The following is a 20465-nucleotide window of genomic DNA, read 5'->3' as shown; positions in this document are numbered from 1 at the left end:
TGTCCTCTACAGTTGCCTCAATTGAAGTTAGTGCCCCGTGGTATCCTTCTACCCAGCCAGGCACTGTCACCAGTCATATTTGATCACAACATTCCTGAATCTAAGCCAGACCTTCTATAGTAGTTCTCTATGGCTGTGTAACAAACTACCACAAACTCAGTGGCTTATACAACATGAGTTTATTGCAGTTTCATGGGTCAGGAATCCTGGCACAGGTTAGCTGGGCCCTTTGCTCAGGGTCTCACCAGGCTGCAATCAAGGTGTCAGCCTGATAGGGGTGTGATGTTGTTGAGGTTCAGGATCCTCTTCAGAATTCATTTAGATTGTTGCCAGAATTCATTTTCTTACAGTTGGGGATTGAGATTTTCATTTTCTTGCTGGCTGTTGGCAGGGGACCTCTCTCAGCATCTATAGACTGCAAAGGCAGCAGGAGAATCTCACTCCAGTCTGCTATGGCAGAATCTTGTATGGTATAACCTAACTCATGGAATGATTATCCCCCCATATTCACAGATCCTACCCACAAGGTGACCAACAATGCAGAGGGGGAGGGGAAGGGAAGGACTTGGAGGCCATCTTAGAATTTTGCCTACCGCACCTTCATTTGTTCCTCAGCCCAGCTTTGCTCAGCTGTTAGCTTCAGCCTGAATTTTGGTTTCTGCCGACTTGGCTGCTGTTCCTGATTCAGGGCTCCATGTCACCTCATCTCCTATCCCTGTATGCCCCAAAGTGAAAGAAAGTGAAAGTGAAGTCGCTCAGTCGTGTCTGACTCTTTGCGACCCCGTGGACTGTAGCCCACCAGGCTCCTCCGTCCGTGGGATTCTCCAGGCAAGAGTACTGGAGTGGGTTGCCATTTCCTTCTCAGGGATCTTCCCAATCCAGGGATCGAACCCGGGTCTCCTGCATTGGAGGCAGACGCTTTCACCTCTGAGCCACCAGGGAAGCCTTTTTATATGCCCCAGGGCCAGCAGCAGCAGCAGGGCCCCTCCTATTTGATCCTTGCTCAGACCCTGCCTCGGTCTCCTGGTTGTTGGCTGCATATCCGTACTCTTTTAAAAAGACCAAATCATTTTACCGGGTGACTCTCAGCTGCCTACCTCGAGCACTGGGAGTCCCTGCCTCAGCCAACCCATGAAGGTTGGGCAGTCCTTCTAGAGTAGGATTAGGAGCCTGGAGACAGTATGGGCCAAATGCTAAGCCCATGACCACTAACCGTTGCAGTCACCTCCTTGCCCCTCCTCTCTCTCTTCTTCCTCTGAATTCTCGATCTTGAAGGTGGCCTACATTGATACATTAATGCCACTACCTTCATGGTCATGTCTTTAACATGTATTTCTCCTGTAGATTTTGGTTCTCACAGTGACCTTTAGAATCTGAAGGATTAAATGATTAGTGCAATTCCTTCTTGTCTTAAGACGTACTTCCTAAACTTCTTAGGCTCACCTCAAAGAGATAATTGGCTCCGAGGGTCTCTCTTTAAGAATCTCTCCTGTCCATTTCCACCCCTCTGGCTCCTGCTTTTCTACTAAGCTTCCCACCAGGACACCACAACAGGACTCACACAGCCCTGGAAAAATCCTCTGGACTTGACAAAATTTGTCTGTTTAGTTTTTGCAACCCTGTTGGTAATGCTAGAGGTATTTTTTCCTCCCAAAGAAGTATTTTATGAGTCATGAGGAGATTATTTGCCTGTAACCACATCTGAGACCAGGAGTGTTTCCTCTCTAAGAAAATTTTGAGATTTTGAAATTTTATCTAGATAGGACTGACATGTTTTCAGCTGCAAATTCCTCTTTGGTGAAGATCACAAAGGTGCTGATCTTTTTCATGTAAACCACTATAATTAAACTATGTAATCACACAGAGCACCATGTAAGATTTTTAAGTCTTTTATGTCTGGAGCTAAGAGTCAAGCACAAACTCTTGTCTTGCCCTTGTTGATGACTCCAAATATGTAAGTATCTCTCTATATTAGGTACCAGAGTTGACTTTAATGAAAATGACGAAGGGGAGCATCTATCTCCTTCTTCTACTGACTCGCCAGCATGCCTGAAATCATACCATTAGTTGCTTTTCCTCTTAGTCTTACAGGTTTTCTGCTCTTTAGGAGACTCTGTTCCTCATTTGTTTTTAAATGAAATATTTTGTTTTGAAATAATTATAAATGAAGTTATAAGAAGTATTATAGAGATTCTATGTATCTTTTATCCAGTTTCTCCCAATGGTAATATCTTGCAAAACTATAGCACAATATCACAACCAGGATATTGACACTGGTGCAGTCAAGGTATACAGCAGTTCCATCATCACAAGGATCTCTCAGATGGCCACTGCCACCTCTGTCCCATGCCACCCCTCCTTGGTTCCTGGCAACCACTAATCTATTCTCCATTTTTACGATTTTATCAAGAAAGTTACATAAATGGAGTCATCCTTTATGTAGCGTTTTTAGATTAGCTTTATTCGCTTAGCATAATTCTCTGGAGGTTGTTATATGTATTGATAGCTTATTCCTTTTTTATTGCTGAGTGGTATTTCACGGTATGGATGTACTACAGTTTGTTTAACCAGCCACCTGTTGAAGGACATCCAAGTTGTTTCCAGTTTGAGGCTATTATGACTAAAGCTACCATAAACATTTATGTACAAGTTTTTTGCATGAACATAAGCTTTCACTTCTCTCATATAAATGCCTAGGAGTACCAGTGCTTGGTCATATGGTAAGCATATATTTAGTTTTTTAGGAAACTGCCAAACTATTTTCCAGGGTGACTGTATCATTTTACACACACATACACACACACACACACACACCCCACCCCAGAAGGAAGAGCGATCTGGTTTCTATGTATCTTTGCCAGCATTTGATGTTGTCACTCTTTTATTTTAGCTATTCTGATGGGTTTGCGTTTTCATAAAGGCTAAATTTAGTGTTTTAGGAAGCTGCCAAACTATTTTCCAGGGTGGCTGTATTATTTTACATGCCTCCCTCCCAGCAAGGTATGAGTGATCTAGTTTCTCTGCATCCTCGCCAGCATTTGATGTTGTCACTATTTTTATTTTAGCCATCTGATGGACTTGCATTTCCCTAAAGGCTAAGGATGTTTTACTTTTTTGTGTGTACTTATTTGCCATCTGTATATCCTCTTCGGGCTTCCCTGGTGGCTCAGTGGTAAAGAATCCGCCTGCCAACGCAGGAGACCTGGATTCAATCCCTGGGCCAGGATGATCCCCTGAGAAGGAAATGGCAACCCACTTCAGTATTCTTGCCTGGGAAATCCCGTGGACAGAGGAGCCTGATGAGCTACAGTTCATGTGTTGCAAGAGACTTAGACACGACTTAGCAACTAAACAACAACAACAAAAATATCCTCTTCGGTAAAATGTCTCATTTTAAAAAATCCATTTTCTAAGTGGATTATTTGTTTTATTTATCAATTACTGAGTTTTGAGAGTTCTTTGTATAATCTAGATACTATTCCTTTTCTGGATATATCGTTTACAAATATTTTCTCCCAGTTTTTAGCTTGTTTTTTTTCATTCGTCTAACAGGATCTTTCCCAGAGCCAATGTTTTTCATTTTGTTCAGGTCTAAATGATCAATTTTCTTATTGCTTGTGCTTTGGGTGTCAAGTCTAAAATCTCTTTGTCTAGCTCTAGGTCCTGAAAATCTTCTATGCTTTTTTTCTAAAGGTTTTATAGTTTTATATATGACATTTAAGTTGATGATCCATTTGAGTTAATTTTGTATAAGGAGTGAGACTTAGGTCAAGGTTCATCTTTTGCCTGTGGATACCCAATTACTCCAGCACCATTTGTTGAAAAGACTATATTTCCTTCATTTAATTGCACCTTGTCAAAAATAATTTCACCGTACTTGTGTGGGTCTATTTCTGGGTTCTGTATTCTATCCCATTGATCCATGTGTCTGTTCCTCCACCAATACCACACGGTCCTCATTATTGTAGCTATATGGTAACTTTTGAAATTGGGTAGAGTAATTCCTCTCATTTTATTCTTTAAATTTTGTTTTAGCTATTCTAGTTACTTTGTCTTTTCATATAAAATTTAGAATAATCTTACCTGTATCTACAAAAACTCTATTGTCATCTTGATAGTAATTATGTTAAACTGTGTATCAATTTCTGGAGAAATGGCAGACTTAGAACATGGTATGTTTCTCCATTTACTTAAATTATCTGTTTTTTCATCAACATTTTGTAGTTTTCACCATACAAGTCCTATATATCTTTTGTTTTGAACAATTGTATGGTATTTTATTTTTAATTCTGATGTCTGCATGTTCATTTCTAGTATATAGAAATATGATTGATTTTTATATGTTCTTGAATACTACAGATTTAATGAACTCAATTATTAATTCTTGGAGAGACTTTCTGGTAGATTTTTTAAGGATTTTCTACATAGATCATCATGTCATTAGCAAATAGGCACAGTTTTATTTCTTCCATTCCAATTCAGGTGTATGCCTTTTATTTTTTTCTTGCCTTATTGTGCTGGCTAAGACTTCCAGTACTAGATTTTAAAAAGTAGTGGGAACAGGTATCCTTAGCTTGTTCCTGATCTTAGGGGGAAAGCGCTCAGTCTTTTACCATTAAGTAGTATGTGTCATAAAGTTTTTGTAGATGCTCTTTACCAAGTTTAAGAAGCTCCCTTTTATTCTTAGTTTGCTGAGAGTCTTCTTATTATCATAAGTGGATATTGAATTTTGTCAAGCACCTTTTCTTCATCAATTGATATGATCGTATGATTTTTCTCTTTAGCCTGTTAATATGGTGGGTTGCATTGAATGATTTTAGAAAATTGAACCAGTCTTACATCCCTAGAATAAATCCTACTTTGTCTTGTGTAATTATTTTTATATATTGCTGAATTTTATTTGCTAATGTTTTGTTAAGAATTTTTGCATGTGTGTTCATGAGGCATATTAGTATATAGTCTCTGTTTGTACTGTCTTTATCTATTTTCTTATCAAGGTAATAATAGGTTTATAGGATAAACTGGGAACAGTTTCCTCCTCTACTATTTTCTAGAAGAGATTGTATAGAATTGATATTAATTCTTCTTTAAATATTTGGTAGACGTCTCCAGTGGAACCATCTGACTTCAAATATTTCTCTTGGGGGAGTTTTTAAAATACAAATTCAATATACTTAGTAGTTATAATTCATATTGAGTAAGTTGTTGTAGTTTGTGGTTTTTGAGTAATTGAACTGTTTCTTTTACTTTGGCAAATTTAGGTGTGTAGAGTTGTTCCTAGTATTCCTTTATTATCCTATTTTTAAAAACTTTAAAAAAATTATTTATTTTTTGGTTACTCTGGACCTTTGTTGCTGAGAATGGGTTTTCTTTTTTCTCTAGTTGTGGTGAGTGGGGCTACTCTTCATTGTGGTACAACAGGTTTTTTATTGCAATGATTTCTCTTATTGTGGAGCACCGGCTCTAGGCCCTCGGGCTTCAGTAGTTGCAGCACGTGGGTTCAGTAAGTTGCAACTTGCAGGCTCTAGAGGGCAGGCTCAGTAGTTGTGGTGCACGGGCTTTAGTTGCTTCGTGGCATGTGGAATCTTCCCAGACCAAGGATCAAACCCGTGTCCCTTTGGCAAGTGGATTCCTATCCACTATACCACCAAGGAAGTTCTTTATTATCCTTTTTATGTCTGAAAGGTCTGTAGTGATATCTTCTGTTTCATTGGTAATCTGTATCTTTTTCTTTGTCAATCTTGCTAGAAGTTTTTCAATTTTATTGATGATTTCAAAGGAAAGTCTCTGTGTTTCATTGGTTTTCTCTACTGTTTTACTGTTTTCAATGTCATTGATTTCTGCTCTTTATTATTGCATTCCTTCTGCTTGCTTTACATTTATTTGCTCTTCTTTTTCTCGTTTCTTGAGCTGTAGTCTCCTGCTGTTTAGTAGAGTATTTTTTAAATATTGGCTAGATTCTGTTGAATGAAGGTATTGTTGAGTTCTTCTATATCCTTGCTGATTTTTCATCTAGTTGTTCTATCAGTGGTTGAGACAGGAGTGTTAAGGTTTCCAACTACAATTGTGAATTTGTCTATCTCTCCTTTTAGTTCTGGGCTTCCCTGTGGCTCAGCTGATAAAGAGTCTGCCTGCAAGGCAGGAGACTTGGGCTTGATCCCTGGGTTGGGAAGATCCCCTGGAGAAGGAAAAGACTGCCCAATCCAGTATTCTGGCCTGGAGAATTCCATGGACCTTATAGTCCTTGGGATCGCAAAGGATCAGACATGACTGAGTGACTTTCACTCACTCACTGACCTTTTAGGTCTATTCGGTTTTAATTCACATATTTTATGGCTCTGTTGTTTGTTTGCATATAAATTTAGGAGTTCTATGTCCTCTTGGTGTATTGACCTTTTTGATTATTATATGATATTCTTCTCTATCTCTGATAATGTTTTCTCTACAGTCTACTTTATATAATATTAATATAATGATTCCTATACTTTATTTTGATTAATGTTTGCATTATGTATCTTCCCATCCTTTTACTTTCAGTCTGCCTTTATCATTATATTTGGAATGAATTTCTTTTAGACAGCATATAGTTGAGTCATGGTTTTTCATCCACCCTGCCAATCTCTGTCTTGTGATTGGTATATTTAGACTACTTACATTTAGTATAATTAAATCTGCCATTTTATTTCTTGTTTTCTGTTGGTTCTCTCCCTTCTTTATTTTCTGTTTTATTTTTCTACCCTCCTGGGAGTTCCTTGAACATTTAAAAAATCCATTTTGATTTGTTGTTGTTTAGTTGCTAAGTCATATCTGACTCTTTTGTGACCCCATGGATTGTAGCTCACCAGGCTCCTCTGTCCATAGGATATCCCAGCCAACAAGAATACTGGAGCGGGTTGCCATTTCCTTCTCCAGGGGATCTTCCCGACCCAGGGATCAAACCCACGTCTCCTACATTGGCAGGCGGATTCTTTACCACTGAGCCACCAGGGAAGCCCCCATTTTGATTTATCTGTAGTGTTTTTGAGTGTATCTCCTTGTGTTGTTTTCATATTGATTTTTCTAAAACTTACATTACTTATACATAATTTATGACACTCTACTTGTGTCATCACTTTACCAGTTTCAGTGTAGTGTAGATATTTAATACCTCTCTCTCTTTGTATCTATTTGCCCTCCCCCATTTATAATTGTCTTGAATATTTCCTCTAAGGCCTTTGAAACTATATCAGACACTATTATAGCTTTTGCTTCAGCTATCAAACATAATTTATACAACCCAAGAGGAGAAGGGAAGTCTATTGTATTTATCTATATTTTTGCTTACCATATTCTCTTTTCCTTCCTCATGTTCCAAGGTTTCTTCTTTTATCATTTCCTTTTGGTTTAGTAAACTTCCTTTAGTCATTCTTTAGGGTAGATCTGCCAGAAACAAATTCTTAGTTTCCTTATATCTAAGAATGTCTTGATTTTCTCTTCATTCCTGAAGAGTATTTTCACTGGATATGAGTATGGATTGACAATTATTTTCTTTTAGTATTTGAAGGATATTGTGCCATTTCCTTTGAGGCTTGCTTCCTGATAAGAAATCTTCTGTTATTCAAATTGCTTTTCTCCTGTCATATGATGTCATTTTTTTTGTTGCTTTCACAATTTTTCTTTGTCTTTAGTTTTCAAAAATTTCATTATATGTGTCTTGGTTTGTTTATCCTGTTTGAGTTTCACTCAGCTTCTTGACTCTTAGATTTATGTCTTTTGCCAAATATGTGGCATTTTCAGCCATTGTTTCTTTGAATACCTTTTTTTTTTTAGCCCTATCCACTTTCTCCTTTCCTTTTTAGACTCCAGTGATACCAATACTGAATTTCTTGTTGAAGTCCTCCATGCCCCTGAGGCCCTAATATTTATTTATTTATAGTCTACTTTCTCAGATTGGGTAATTTCTATTGTTCTACTTCCCAGTTCACTGATTCTTCCCTCTGTTGCTTCTATTCTGCTGTTGAGCTCATCTGTTGAGTTTTAAAATTTTGGTTACTATATTTTTCAATCTAAAATTTCTATGTGGTTCTTTGTCTTCTATTTCTTTATTGAGACTTTCAATATCTCAATTTATGTCAAGTGTGTTTGCTCATGAGTTATTTCATGAAGCCTACTTTAAAATCTTTGTCAAATCATTTTAACATGTGTTTTATCTCAGTGTTGGCATCTTTTTTCATTTAGTTCAAGATGTTACGCGTTCCTAGTATCACAACTGATTTTTGATTGAAACCTAGACATTTTGGGTTTTATCTTATGACTGTATCTTATTTAAATCTTTTGTTTTAGCTGGGGTTTTTTTGGACACAGCTCCATCAACAGAGCGGTGGTGTCCCCCACCATTACTACCAGTCATCATAGAAATCTACTTAGCGTCTGTTGACATCTTTTGGAGGGGATCCCCTTATTATTGCTGGGTGGGATGGGGGTTCAGGCTTCCTGCTAGGTCTCCACTGACACACTAGGGAGAGAGAGGGTGGCCTCAATATTGCTGAGCAATGGTGAAAGTCTTGACTCTGTACAAAATTTCTTCTGATACCACCTCAGCAGAAAGGGCTCTGGGTAGTTTCCTCATTACCCATGTGATTTCCTCATTATCACTGAGCAGGGATGAAAGAGTTGGCTCCATTCTTGGCCTTCTCTGATGCCACCCTGGTGGACAGGTTGAGGTACCTAGTTACAACATGGCAAAAGTGAAATTCTAGCCTCCTCATTTGCTCTTGCTGGCATGAGTGGAGGTGGGGCCACAATTTTCTTTCTGTGGTGTTTAGCTCGAGTAGAGCAGTTACTGTCTGAAAGTTTTCTCTTCCTATGTGGTTTATTTCTTGGTCCTTTGGCTAGAAAGAACAGGCTTTGGAGGGTTTTTTTTTTTTTTTTTTTTGGTCTGCCCTTTTTTGCATTTCTGGGTGTCAGCCTTCTCAGCTACAAATCTGGGATATATGACTTAAAAAGAAAATCCAGAACACTCACTACCTTTTTGTTCCTTGGATAGTGAGGTCCTTAGCAGGTCTTCCTTCTTGCTCCACTTAGTCTTCTTATGTTCATTTCATATATAATGCCCAAGAGTTTTTAGTTATACTTAGTGGGAGGAGTAAGAAAATGTCTATTCCATCTTCTTAGAAACAGACATCCTCAAGTTTTAAGAATGTTATTAAAATATATAACATACATACAGAAAAGGGCACATATCTTAAGTATACAGGTCAATGAATGTTCAATAACAATATACCTACATAAACAGAACTCAGGTCAAGAAATAGAACATAACCAACATCCCTTAGAAGCCCCCTCATGCCCCTTCTGATCACTAGCCTCACTTGAAAGTTAACCACCATTTAATTTCTGACAGTATAAAGTACTGCAGCCTGTTTCTATACCTTATAAAATGAGTCTTTTTAAAAACTGGAATTACCTGTGAGAGATTTAATGGTTTAATATGTCATTGACCAATACCTTATAATGGATTAGTTTATCATATATTTGTATTTATGTTCAACAAGAATAAATTTATTAATAATAATATTACAAAATACTTAATTTATAATAGCATTTCTCATGCTTTAGATCATTTTATCCTCACATATTTTCATGAGGAAGATTTATTATTAGCCTCATTTAAGGTGAGAAAATTGAGCCTCCAGAGAAGTTAACCGATTTGTCTAAAGTCACCCAGGTAATAGGCAGAAAGATTTAATAGCTCCAGGCGAAAGAGACGTTCTTTGTCCTTTTATCCATATATCAATTTTAGAAAAGGTCCTGATTGGCTCTGATTTGGTCATGTGACCACAAAATGCCTATTAAAGAGTGAGCATTATGATTCACTGGCCCACTAGGGCTATATGGAGTAGAGGAAGGGATCTTAAAGTGACCCAAATGAAGAAATAGGAAGCCATGCTGGACAGACAGAACTTTAGTTATCACAGTCCACATGGGACACAACCAGTTCTACCTACTTCTTGATTTTTATGGAAATCTTAAAATAATCAAAATCCCTCTTTCTGTATTCACATTTTTATGACCCATTTTAACAGTTCAGAATTACATTTTGTAAAATCTGGAATGTACTGTAGAGACCATTTATCTCATTACATAGATGAGGAAAAGGAGGCTAAAAAGAAAATACCTTGTCCGGGACTTCCCAGGTGGTCCAGTAGTTAATATTTCACCTCCCAGTGCAAGGGATGTGGGTTCGATCCCTGGTCAGGGCCCACGTGCCTCGCAACCAAAAACCAAAACATAAAACAGAAGCAATATTGTAACAAATTCAATAAAGACTTTAAAAACCAGTCCACCTCAAAAAAATTTTTTTAAAAAAGGAAATACCTTGTCCAATTTCATATAAATACTTGCTTTGTGTTCTTCCTCCATTTTCATTTATTATAAAAGTAATTTTATGGGATTAATAATTTTTATAAGCCAGTCATGTTGTTAACATTGCTTTTTATAAAGTGATTATAGAAAAAAGCATTATAGATTTAACAACAAAAAAGAGATTAACAATTTTTAATGAAAAAATCATGCAGAATTAATAAATTCTAGAGATCTGCTGTCCAACATGGTACCTACAGTTAAATATGTTAAGAGGATAGATCTCATATTAAATATTCTTTCTTAAAAAAGCACTCCCCCAAACAAAAAACACCACAAAAGAACATAAGGAAATTTTTTAAGGCGATAAATATATTTAGGATTTTGTGGTGATCATACAGTTATATGTATATATTCTAGCCTATCAAGAGGTATACTTTAAAAGCACGCAATTTTTATGTATCAATTATACATTAATAAAGCTTAAGAAAGAAAATTCCACAGTGTCAACACTCAATACAATAAATATGTTCATGTGTATTCCTTTCATTATCAAGCTATGCATATATTTAGACATAGATTGTAATCATGGTGTACACTGGCTTTCCAAAAATTTTTTCAAATGACTGTTAGCGTATTTCTATACTGCAAAACTTGCAGGTAACTGGCTTATTCCTGTCACTTGGTGAGAGGTGGAAGCACCCCTGCGCAGTGGTGGGATCTCTTGTCTTTCTCCTGGTTCCCTCAAGCTGGGGTCAGCACTTCTTCCTTCCTTGAGCAAAGCTGTGGAATAGCTGGAGGCCTCTGGAGCTCTCCATTTCTCCCTGTGAGAGCGTGTTCTTCCTCCATCTCTGTTTGAGATCCTCAGCTTCTCAGGCCGTGCCTCTTTCTGGGGTCTATTCTAGCTCTCAGAGTGCTGGTATCTAATTCCTGCTCACGGACTCGCTGATTGTTTTGATCTTGACAGAAAATCATTCAAAGTACAGCCTCTCAGGGATGTCATTCTTTTTTAAAATTGGAATATAGTTGCTGTACAATATTCTGCTGGTTTTGCTGTACAATGAAGCAGATCAGCTACAGGTATCCATATGTCCTCTCCCTCTTGGACCTCCCTCCCGCTTGCGCCCCATCCCACCCCTGTAGGTCATCACAGAGCACTGAGCTGAGCTCCCTGTGCTATACAGCAGCTTCCCACTAGCTATGAGTTTTACACATGGTAGTGTATAAATGTCAATCTTAATCTCCCAATTTGTCCACCCTCCCCTTCCCCCACTGTCTACAGGCTGTGTTTTAGAAGGATCCCTTTCCTAAAGAATGATGTTCCTGAACCTGTTTCCAAGGTAGGGACATCATTTTTTTGAGAAAGGGATCCTTCTAAGACAGCAGCGTCCCTGAATGGAAAAAAGGAGAGGAAACCTGTTTTTAGAGGGCCTCCTAGGAAGAAAAATTGGCCCTTCTGTGGGACTGGGGCTGCACAGACAATAAGGCACAGTCTCTGCCTCTGAAGAGTTCGAGTTCCCAGCTTCATTCCAGGTACCTGTAGTAACCTCCAGCGATCTGCAGGCTGCCCCACCTCTGCCTAAAATAATGAGTCCTTGGAATCGCCATCAATAGGGCCTGTCAGACAAGCCATCTGTATCATTCCAGATCCTGGCAGGAAACAGATGGCACCCTCAGATTGGGTAAAGTGAGATGAGTTTAATAGATGATTTACAAAGGCCAATCCGAGTATAGGGAAACCACAGGCCAGAAGGAGCAGAAGGAGGGAATAGTTATTGGAACCTCATGAGAGAATTCTGTGAAGAGGGCTCTAGACAAGAGAAGTGACTTGTGGTTCAGGGATGCAACCAGCCAGCCCTCAGAGACCCAGCAAGGAGGCATTTGAGGGAAATAGATACCCCGATCTCTGTCTTCCCTGCCTCCTGTCTCCTAGTGGTGCCTTCCAGGCAACTGGAAGGCAGAAGACATAGGAGCCCATCAAGGACTGTTTGCAGGGTCCAGAGTGGATGGAGAAGGGTGGAGGGGATCTGGAGGGGAGAAGGAAGCCATCTGACACACCATCTGAGTTTGGAAATACTCTGCCATCAGGGTGATTTTCATCAGCATTCCCAAGGGTCAGGGTGGAGGTGAGGGGGCTTGGGGACATCCCTCTTCTTGAGTAGCTCTAGCAGGAGATAAGACTGCCAAAATGATCCTCTCCTGCCTGGAGTTCTTGAGTTTCCTCTCTGCTCATCCTCCAGTGTCCACAAAAGGTGGTGATGCCCAGTAAGGAGAGGAGGCCAGAGAGGTGAGCAAGGGCTGGACATTGGAGGGCTCTGAATGTTACCTGACCACTTGACCCTGTTCCTGGGGCCATTGTCTCTCGAGTGTTGGTCTGGACCAGACTACATGAGAATCACCTGTCACCTGATAAAAAAAAAATACCACCAAGATAGAGTGCCCAGTCATGGGGGATTAAATATCTATTTTTTCCCCTTTTCCTTTTATATCAAATTGTGTCCCTTCAGTCTCTAGAGAGGGCTAGAAAATCCCCTAAAGGAGAATTTTTTTTTTCTTATTTTCTGAAGAATTACTTGACTTGCCTTCCTTCATTGTATAGTATGATACTCCTAGGCCCCATTGTACTGGGAAAAGGGTTTGGGGATTGTTGTTGTTTTGCGTTAAAAGTTTTTATTTAGAGAAAAATTTCCCATGTACTCAGGTTTTAGCATTTCATCAAAGTCGCAAAAGTAAATATCTGATGTTATTTTTTATTTTAATTTTATTTTGAATTGGAGGATAATTGCTTTACAATATTGTGATGGTTTCTGCCGTACGTCAGCAGGAATCAGCCATAAGTATATATACATCCCCTCCTTGTTTTGTTTTTTGATGGATAAAGAGATTTTTATTTTGTTTCAGGCCAGGCAAAACCAGAAAGACCCAGTTGGAGGTTTTTCCCATAACAGTTGAGCTCTGGGTGCTCCATTGTCCAACTAAGGGAGTGGGGATATGTGAGGCCATCTTCTCCTCAAATAACTACAGCAGTAGGACTCAGTCGAGCATCCAGAGTGGCAGCAAAATTAGAGGGGGCAGTCCCCGCTACTTCCCTACCTCTCATCCAGATTTCAAGCAAGAAGCTTCCCTCCAATGTGTCTGACCATCCTGGTCCTCCTTGCTCCAGAATCCAGTTATCTGCCATGCTGATCTTGTGAGCCGGACCCTAGAACGAGTCCCATCCCACCACACTGGGAGTGAGAGTGGGGCAAGTGCCTGATGGGTTTGGCTAAATGAGAGCCAAGAAGGACCTTAGGCCCAAGGGCCCTGGCCTAAAATGGAGAATGGGTTGTCTCTGGGGGTGGAGTCACTAAGGGAAGTGGAGGGCAGCTGTATAACCAACACAAAATGTGCAACACGTTGGGAGGATTTGTACTCTAACGCCTAGAGAAGCAGCTTATTAAGAGTGTATATGGACAGACCTTTTATTTAAATACATACATATATATATATATATATATATATATATATATATATTTGATTGCTGCTGCTGCTGCTGCTAAGTCACTTCAGTCGTGTCCGACTCTGTGTGACCCCATAGACGGCAGCCCACCAGGCTCCCCCGTCCCTGGGATTCTCCAGGCAAGAACACTGGAGTGGGTTGCCAGTTCCTTCTCCAATGTATGAAAGTGAAAAGTGAAAGTGAAGTCGCTCAGTCAATTGTGACACAGGATCTTTAGTTGTGAGATCTTACTTCCCTGACCAGGGATCAAACCTGGGCTCCCTGTTTTGGGATCACAGAGTCTTAGCCACCAGATCACAAGGGAGGTCCCCTAGAGAGACCATTTTAGTATGTTTTTGTTTTTATTATAGTATCTTAAAATAAGATTTATAAAATCATGAGGGACCTCAGATTTGCAAATGGAAAAAGTTAGGATCCCTCTAAAATCAGGTGACAGATGTGTTCAAGCTTGAGCCCAGAGGATTTAGCTGGGGGTTCAGATAGGGCAGGGGAGCTGAGGAGCTGTGAGACTGCAGAAGAGCTGTGGGAGGGAGTTGGCAGCTGTGGGAGGGAGTCTAGGTCACAGAGGAACAGCCTTGTCTGGATATGCGCGTGAGGGAGAGAAGCAGTCATTGGATGACATAGTAAGAGATGGCCCAGGAAGAGTATGGAATAAGAAGAGAGGAGAAAACCAGCAATTAAAGTGCAAGCTGAGAAAGGACAGTCCTTGGACAACAAGAAAGAATGGTTGATGATATGTACACACACACACACATATATAAATTATCTATTTTGGGCTATGCTGAGTCTTCATTGCTGTGTGTGGCCTTTCTCTAGTTGCGGCGAGTGGGGGCTACTCTCTAGTTGCGGTACACAGGCTTCTCATTGTGCTGTTTGCTCTTGTTGAGGAGCATGGGCTCTAGGTGTGCAGCTTCAGTAGTTGTGGTGCCCAGGCTTAATTTTGGCACCACGGCATGTGGGAACTTCCTGGACGAGGGATTGATCCCAGGTCCCCTGCATTGGCAGGCAGACTCTCTACCACTGGACCACCAGGGAAGTCCCATATCAATTCTTTGGCTTTTTTTTTTTTTTTGGTCACACTGTGTGTCATGTAGAATCTTAGTTCCCTTACCAGGATGGAACCTGAGTCCCCTGCAGTGGAAGCATAGAGTCTTAACCACTGGACCGCCAGGGAAGCGCCTGGATAATCCACCCTTTAATGCTTTCTCTTCTTGGACTCACTTCCCTACTCCTGTATGCATGTTGTCCTTCCCCTCTCCAATAAACTGCTCTAGCTGCTCTTGGACTCGTCTTGCAGTTAACTTCCAGAGAAATGTGGACTAAGATATAAGTGAAGACCATAGAAAAATCTGAGAATGAAAGAAGACCATAAACATTTCAATGTAAATGAAAAGCAATTGCTAAGATATAATGGTCGTTAATCACCAACTCTCTGGGCTTGACAAGAATGTATATTTAAACTTATATTGAATCTTTTAAGAGGCAAAACTCTTCCAGAGCATTAAAGGGCAAAACTCCTCCAGAATCATGAACACCATCTGGGATTTCTCTATTCTTTACCAAACATAAGAGCTCCTCCCCTTTTATTCTAGAGGGAGAAACACCCTCCAAATGTCTAGTAAAAAAATACTAGCTTTAAAAGAGTCCGACTTTGCTTTTTTAAATTCTCTGTGCTCAGACTTAGATGCATCTGTTACCTGATTTTAGAGGAATCCTCACTCTTTCCGTTTGCAAATCTGAGCTCACTAGAAAATAAGATTTTATAAATCATCTTTTAAGGGGCCATAATAAAGACTAAAATATATTAAAATGGTCTCTATCCATACTCTCTCAATAAGCTGCTTTTCTAAGCGCTGGAGAGTAGAAATGCAACAAGTACTTTTTATGTTTTATGTTAATTATGCTAATCAGACTTTAATGAAACTTTGGCTATGTTGCCATTTTAAAAATGTGTCAGACTATACCATCAGTCAACAAAAATCATATTAATTAAAAGGCCTTGTATTAAATTTTTAAAACTATGGCAATATGGCAAGACAAGAATAGGGAGAAAATTAATAAGATGACTAATTGAAATTTTGTTGGTACTTCCTAATTGTTTCCATCAGTGACCATTAATTTGCTTAAAAGGGCTTTTGTGACTCACGCCTCAGATAAAATTGCATAAGCCTTGCATTTTGTACAGGGGAACCTGGTTGAGTCAACGTCTCCAATTACCAGCTACACTGTGGGCTTTATTAAACAAATAAATACTCTTGAGACTACATAAGAGTATTTCTTGAGAAACATAAGTTATGTATTTGCTTATTGATTCCACCCGATTATAGTAAAAATGTGCAGCCCAAGATATTTGGGATAACTTACTACTTAATGGATAAATATTGTTAATAAAGCTGCCCCTGCTGTCCTGCATGAAAATGGATATGTTTAAAAAATTGTGAAAGGAGTTATGTTAAGCCTGGAAGACAGACTCTCCATCTTGAGGTCTGCAAAAGCCTTTTACTTGGAGAAAAATTCCTGCCATTGTGTTTGAATCATTGTTATGACATATGAACTACAACAAAATCACTTATTTGAAGTATTTGACACTATAACTTTGGGCTTTTATGTTCCATTCAACTCAACAGGATTAAATGTGTATGTGTCTCCTTAGCTAGTCACCGGTAAACTCATTTCATCTCTTTTGAAAAGTCCTTTTAATATGGTTTGGCTCATATATACCGTATTTGCATCATAAGAACAGCATGAGAACTGTAATAACAACAATTATAAAAGCAACAACAAGGGCTAATGTTTATTCAGTGCTTACCGTATGCTGAGTATTCTTGATACACACTCGTTTTAGTCCTATAACAACTCCATGAGGTTAAGTCTCCTTATCATCCCTATTTTAGAGACAAGAAAACAGGCACAGATTCTTCCCTGGTGGTCCAGTGGTTAAGACTTCACCTTCTGATGCAGGGGGTATGGGTTTGATTCCTGGTAGGGGAGCTAAGATTCCCACATGCCTCCTGGCCAAAAAAGCCAAAATATAAAACAGAAGCAATGTTGTAACAAATTCAATAAAGACTTTTAAAATAGTCCACATTAAAAAAAAAAAAAAAACAGGCACAGAAAGCAAAGAACTTGCCCAAGGTCAAACCATTAGGGATAGCAGAAAGGTGAAAGTGTTAGTCGCTTAGTTGTGAGTGACTCTTTGTGACCCCATGGACTTCTCCAGGCGAGAATATTGGAGTGGTTTACCATTCCCTTCCCCAGATGGTCTTTCTGACCCAGGGATCAAACCCAGGTCTTCTGCATTGCAGGCAGATTCTTTCCCATCTGAACCACCAGGGAAGCCTAAAGATGACAGAGCAGGATCCAAACCTAGCATCCTAGACAAGCCAGCCCTTGGTGCTAGTTTGTAGTTACCTACAGCTGAGTCCACAAAAAATCAGTTGTCTAAAGTAACTACCGAACCAACATGAGAGACCAAACTGAGGTTTGTGTCTATAGTTGTCAAGAGATGTTTGTAACTAACAACCTTTGTTTTACTTTCCAAATGGTTTTGCTTGTGTTGGCTTTGAAGACAATTTCATGTCAAAGGGATTAATTAATCACTCTAAGAACTAAGTCTGGGGACAGGGATCATTTAGTTTTTTTAGATTCTGAGGATGCCTGAGGTTGGTTGAGATGACTTAGGAGAGGACACAACTATATAGTTGATTAGCTCTGGTCTTGCCTGATTCTTGCAGTCCTGTCTTCCACAGCCTTCCTTTACCACCATCATAGGCTCAGTAATATTCCCCAAAGATATCAGGTCCTAAGCCCTAGAACTGTGAATGTTATCTTATTTTCAAAAAGGGTCTTTGCAGGTGTGATTTTAAGTTAAAGAATCTTTTAAAAATTATTTTTAAATTGAGATATAGTTGATGTACACAAGTTTCAGGTATATGGCATAGTGATTCACAGTTTTAAAGGTCATACTCCAGGAACTTTCCTGGTGGTCCAGTGGTTATGACTCTGCGACCCCACTGCAGGTGACGCAGGTTTGATCCCTGGTTGGGGAACTAAGATCCTGCATGCCATGTGGCGTGGCCTCCCAGAAAAGGTTATACTCCATTTATAGTTGTTATAAAATATTGGCTATATTTCCCACATTATACAATATATCCTTGTAGTTTATTTTATATCTAATAGTTTGTAATGCTTAATTCCCTATCCCTACATTGCCCGTCCCGGCTTCCCTCTCCCCACTGGTAACCACTAGTTTGTTTTCTATATCTGTAAGTCTGCTTCTTTTATATGTTCACTGCTGCTGCTACTGCTAGCTGCTGCTGAGTCACTTCAGTCGTGTCCGACTGTGTGACCCCATAGACGGAAGCCCACCAGGCTCCCCCATCCCTGGGATTCTCCAGGCAAGAACACTGGAGTGGGTTGCCATTTCCTTTTATGTTCACTAGTTAGTTGTATTTTTTAGATTCCATGTATAAGTGATATCATACAGTATTTTTTGTTCTTTATCTAACTTATTTCACAAAGAATAATGCCCTTTAAGTCTATCCACATTGCTGCAAATGGCAAAATTTTGTTCTTTTTCATGGCTGAGTAGTATTCCATTATATACATATATGTTGTTGTTCGGACCTCTTGGACTGCAGCACACCAGGCCTTCCTGTCCCTCACCATCTCCCAGAGTTTGCCCAAATTCTTGTCCACTGAATTGGTGATGCCATCCAGCCATCTTATCCTCTGATGCCCTCTTCTCCTTCTGCCCTCAATCTTTCCCAGCATCAAGGACTTTTCATATATATATATGTGTGTGTGTGTGTGTATACCACATATTCTTTATCCATTCATCTGTTTATGGACACTTACATTGTTTCAATATCTTGGTAGTTATAAACAATGCTTCTATGAACATTGGGGTGCATGTATCTTTTTAAACTAGTGGTTTTGGTTGTTTTTGAATCTATAACCGGGAATGGAATTACTGGATCACATGGGAGTTGTTTTTAGCTCTTTGAGAAGCTTCCATACTGTTTTCCAGAGTGGCTGCACCAGTTTACGTTCTCACCAACAGTGTACTGCTGCTGCTGCTAAGTCGCTTCAGTCGTGTCCAACTCTGTGCGACCCCATAGACGGCAGCCGACCAGGCTCAGCCGTCCCTGGGATTCTCCAGGCAAGAACACTGGAGTGGGTTGCCATTTCCTTCTCCAATGTGTGAAAGTGAAAAGTGAAAGTGAAGTCGCTCAGTCGTGTCCGACTAGTAGCGATCCCATGGACTGCAGCCTACCAGGCTCCTCTGTCCATGTGATTTTCTAGGCAAGAGTACTGGAGTGGCGTGCCATTGCCTTCTCCGAACAGTGTACTAGGGTTCCCTTTTCTCTGCATCTTCGCTAACATCTGTTATTTGTGGCCTTTATGATGATGGCCATTCTGACAGGTGTGAGTGATACCTCATTGCGGTTTTGATTTGCATTTCTCTGATGATTAACGATGTTGAGCATCTTTTTATGTGCCTGTTGTTCATCTGTATGTCTTCTTTGAAAAAAAATGTTTGTTCAGATCTGCTGTCCATCTTTTAACCGGGATGTTGTTTTGTTTTGTTTTTTTTAAGTTGGGTTAAGACCCTGATGCTGGGAGGGATTGGGGGCAGGAGGAGAAGGGGATGACAAAGAATGAGATGGTTGGATGGCATCACCGACTCGATGGACATGAGTTTGAGTGAACTCCGGGAGTTGGTGATGGCCAGGGAGGCCTGGCGTGCTGCAATTCATGGGGTCGCAAAGAGTTGGACATGACTGAGCAACTGAACTGAACTGAACTGATATGAGCTGTTTATATATTTTTAAATATTAACCTATTATTGGTCATATCATTTGCAAATATTTTTTCAGAATTCAGCAGGTTGTCTTTTCATTTTGTTAATGGTTTCCTTTGCTGTGTAAAAGCTAAGTTAAGGATCTGGTGATGAAGTGATTATCCTAGATTATCCAGGTGGGCCCTAAATACAATCATATCTATCCTTACAAGAGGGACGGGCAAAGGGAGATTTCATACACACACACATATATAGTGCTGTGAAGATGGAGGTAGATATTGTAGTGATGTGGCCACAAGCCAAGAAATGCTGACAGTCACAGAAGCTGGAAGAAACAGGGAATGGACTCTCCTCTAGAGCCTCTGGAGTAAATGTGGGACTGCCTCCATCTTGATTTTGGTCCAGTGGTACTGATTTCAGACTTCTGGCTTCCAGAACTATAAGAGAATAAATATGGGTGTGTGTGGGTTTTTTTGGCCATGCCATGTGGCATACAGAATTTCCCCACAGATAGTGAAAGTGAAAGTGTCAGTCCTTCAGTCGTGTCTGACTCTTTGTGACCCTATGGACTGTAGCCCCCCAGCTGCCTCTGTCCATGGGCTTCTCCAGGCAAGAATACTGGAGTGGGTTGCCATTTCCTCCTCCAGGGTATCTTCCCAACCCAGGGATCGAACCCAGGTCCCCTGCATTGCAGGCAGATTCTTTATTGTCTGAGCCACCAGGGAAACCCACAGAACTTCCCCAACCAGGGATCAAACCCATAGCCCCTGCACTGGAAGTTCAGAGTCTTAACCATTGGACCACCAGGGAAGTCCTTAAATG

At 40.0% G+C, this 20465-nt stretch overlaps 1 long non-coding RNA gene across 1 annotated transcript in view; it reads left to right on the top strand.

Annotated features, from left to right (window-relative positions):
• The first annotated feature begins 3142 nt into the window (after positions 1–3142).
• LOC129535065 (uncharacterized) overlaps positions 3143–20465 on the top strand; it is a 53310-nt gene continuing 35987 nt past the window's right edge. Inside the window, exon 1 of the long non-coding RNA XR_008681530.2 lies at positions 3143–3378. This is a non-coding gene — a long non-coding RNA (uncharacterized LOC129535065). The remainder of the gene's footprint in view (positions 3379–20465) is intronic.

The sequence above is a fragment of the Moschus berezovskii genome, chromosome X, assembly GCF_049115385.1.
Source record: "Moschus berezovskii isolate FMDL1 chromosome X, NW_MosBer_1.0, whole genome shotgun sequence".
In the NCBI taxonomy this organism is placed as follows: domain Eukaryota; kingdom Metazoa; phylum Chordata; class Mammalia; order Artiodactyla; family Moschidae; genus Moschus; species Moschus berezovskii.
This window is presented reverse-complemented; position numbering and strand designations above follow the sequence as displayed.